Source organism: Nanorana parkeri, unplaced genomic scaffold (assembly GCF_000935625.1).
Source record: "Nanorana parkeri isolate BGI_ZX_2015 unplaced genomic scaffold, ASM93562v1 scaffold2006, whole genome shotgun sequence".
NCBI classification, from domain to species: Eukaryota; Metazoa; Chordata; class Amphibia; order Anura; family Dicroglossidae; genus Nanorana; species Nanorana parkeri.
The window spans coordinates 52,523-56,339 of record NW_017308274.1 but is presented as its reverse complement, the minus strand read 5'-3'; positions in this window follow the sequence as shown (position 1 = coordinate 56,339).

Here is a 3,817-nt window from a genome sequence, read left to right as displayed (position 1 = left end):
GCCTTAACGTTGACGTTCAAGTTATTACACCAATCGGTGACGTATGCAGATAAAGAGTGACAGGGGGCGGTGCTGTTTGGCTGAGTGGACATGCTTCCTGGGGCCCGGTGCTGATCAGCTGCTCTTTGAACCGGTGTGCTGAAACCTAAAACCGGAGCACCCTTGGGGACAAGACACACCATCCTAGGGTGTGAGCCCCGCCCCTCTGCCAAGGAGAACCTGTCCTGGTGAAAATCCGCCCCCATATAAACTGCCTGCAAAGCAATGTGAGATGAATCAGCGACTTAGAGGAAGTCAGAATTTGCATACAATGAGCGGGGGAGGGGTCCAACTAAGCAAAACACATCGTAGGGAGCTGGTTTCTCATAGACTGGTTCTCTTTGGTCCATTGCTGCAGCTCCCCAAAATGCTCTTCCTCCATTGCACCCCTCACCATACTGCCCACCCTCTAACTATAATGCCCATCCACCTAAAAATAATGCCCCTTTCTATTGCACACCCAACTATAATCCCCATTCCCCAACTACAGTCCACCTCCCCCACTGCACCCCTTCCTTCCCCATATGTTTCCCATTGACCAGTGCTGGTACAGGAAAGGGAGCAGCCATATTTGCCCCCAAGTTCCTCCCCTCCCACACACCTTACGATAATCGTACGATAATCGCGGGAAATCCTGCGATCGTACGATTATCGTAAGGTGTGTGGAAGCCGTGCGACCTCTATTACTGTAAGGTCGCACGACTTTAAACTTACGGACATGTTCGAAAACCCGCCGAGCATCGGACGATGTTCGGCGGGTTTGTGGCATGTCCGTACGATAACAGCCGGACGGGCCGGGGTGCGCAAGCGCACACTGCCCGTTCGGCATTGCGCTCATCGGAAGTCCGCCCCTCAGGGGGCGTGGCTTGCGATCATCGCAAGTACGATCTGCCTATGCAAGATAGGCAGATCGTACGTTTTTTTAAGTACCTTACAACCATCGCAAGACAAAAGTCTTGCGATGGTTGTAAGGTGTGTGCCCAGCCTAACACTCCCAACAATATCCGCCTCCTCTGATCAGTCCTGAATCTCAGGCTGTGAAAATGCAGCCGACGTGTTCCCGGGTTCCAGCCCCGCCCACTGCGGTTCTAAGGGGCTGCACAGGTTTAAATGCAATCCCATCTAGAAAGCGGATAATAAAACTTGGAGGAGGGGTGGCTCCCCCCTTGGGCAGTGCACATGCCACCTGATCCCCATGTGGTCACCCTCTTCTTAAAGGGGTACTCCACTTCCACCAAGCCGACACACACACAAGAAGGAGTAATGAAGCAAATACTTTTTATTTCCAGCAATGTCCGACACTTAAAGGGCCCCAACAAAAATACCGAACACTATGGGTGAGTGGAAGGCGGTCAGGAGGGGGGGCGGGACACCCAGAGCAAGGAGGTAAAACATGTAAAGATCCCTTTTTTTTTTACGTGTGACCATTAAAATCTGCAAATATGGTAAAAACGAGATTTATGTCCGTTACAAAAAAAACAAAAACAATTAAAAACCCCCAAAAAGTACAAAGATGCTACAATGGGCTACAACCGTCTCACAGCCCCGTGTGACCAAGCCGGCTGCACGGCGCAATCTGATTGGACAACCTCCTGAACAGCCAGGGAGTGCAGGGCCTGATTGGATAGGAATCGGATAGAGGCGGGCTCTACGATGAGATTGCGCAATCAGATGGTAAGGGGTGTGGCCACCTTTGGAAGATCCCACTGTAAAAGAAAAAAAAAAGGGGCGAGGTTTCTGCAGCTTGCCCCTCCCCCCCGACCGAGTAATACTGCACCGCAGGTGCAATGACGTCTCATTCACTGTAACAGCACGGCACCCTCGAAGGACGAGACCCCCACACATACAATAAATAAATAAAAGGAAAAAAAATATACATATCTGTTAATACTGACAACATAAAACCCCGTGACGCGGGCAGCTCAAAACGGGCGCAAACGTCCCGACCAGTTACAAAAAAAAATATTGAGAGGGGTCGCTGCGCTCAAAACAGACTTTTCACCTAGTCGTGGCGGTTTGAAACATTCACCGGCTTCTTATGCCCCTCCGGAAATCCAGCAGAGAGGTGTATCCCTTTAAGAGTCTATGGATGGGCGGAGCTAGGAAAACCAGAAGATCCCTTTTGCTGGAGTGCGCGGGAGGTATAAGAAGGCCCGTGGGTGCGCCACGCCCCCCCGAGCACAGCGACCCTACGGACACAGAGCCACGGCGCCGAATAACTACAAAACGACGCGGCTTTGGCAGTTGGCGACTTGCGGAGATAAACGCGGCAGCCATCTTTGGAAGATCGATCCTTGGCTCGAGCGCCTTTTCACATCTCTTCCCGTGAGCAGATTAAAAGGGCTATTCTGGCATGGGCGGAGCTATTTTTTTTTCCTCCAATGTGGACCACATAGGCTATATTACGCCCGCGGGCCTGTTTATTATTGTTTTCTGCAGCCTTGACCTGTCCCTAGTTAGCTTTGCCCCACCCAGCCCCCTAATCAAGTTCTGAATCTTCGCAAGCCGCTGCTAGCGTTGGAAGGTCCGAGACCAGTAATTAGTAGTCACAATGGCAGCTGTGTTTTTACTGCTTAGCAGCTGTCAATGTTCTCAGGGGGCGGATCTCAAATACCAAGGCTCCACCCACGAGGAGAAACATTAAAAGAAGTTGGGGTTCTTTTAGGATAAAAGCCTGAAAACAAAAATTCGAACCTTATAGAAATTTACAGAAGCCGCTGCCAAAGTTGGGAGGTCAGAGACCAGTAACTAGCAGACACAAGGAAAGCTCTTTTTTTACAGCTTAGCAGCTATCAATGTTCCCAGGGGGCGGATCTAAACAAATTCCATGAAGTGTCAGGCTTCACCCATGACCAGTAACTAGTAGACACAATTGTTTTTTTTACTGCATATCAACTATCAATGTTCCCAAGGGGCAGATCTGAAAAATCTATTAGGTATCAGGCCCCACCCATGAGGAGACACATTAAAGGAGGAGGCGTGGCACTTTTAGTATAAGTGATGGCATTAAAACCTGAATCTTAGGAGAAATTCTAACTTTATAGAAAATCTACTGCCAGTGGGGGGGAGGGGGGGTTGGGTCAGAGACCAGTAACTAGCAGACACAACAGAAGCTTTGTTTTCACTGGTTAGCAACTATCAATGTTCCCAGGGGGCGGATCTAAAAAAAATCCATGACACGCCCGGTCCCACCCATGACCAGTGACATGATATTGCAGACACAAGGAAAGCTGTGTTGTTATTGCTTCGCAGCTGTCAATGTTCCCAGGGCCTGGAGCTCATAATTAATAAAATATCAGGCCACGCCCACGAGGAGAAACATGTAAGAAGGTGGGCACTTTTAGCATAAGTGATGGCATGAGAACCTGAACCTTAAGGGAATCTATAACCGGTCATGTGATAATTATGTAGGCTGCCACGCTCCTTCTGAAAAGGCCATCTGCCTGGCAGAGGCTCCAGATTGGAGTCAGGGGCCTGGAAGCGAATACTGAAATCATTCTGTCCTGATTTTTGCTTGCTGCATGCTTCTTCCCAGTCAGAGAAGCATTAGGTCACACACACACCGCCAGAAGACCCCCTTTAATCAGTGCTCACTGATCCCGACCAGTCGCCTTGGCCTCTTAATACTGACAAAAAAATAGAATTCCTTTGGCATCTTGCCCCGCCCCTGCGGAACGCTTTGGGGTTCTCGGCACTGACGTGAACCCTAAAGCCCCGCCCTCACAGTTTTTAAATGCAGCATTGAAATGTAATGACTGGAAAGAGAATTGTGGTTGGA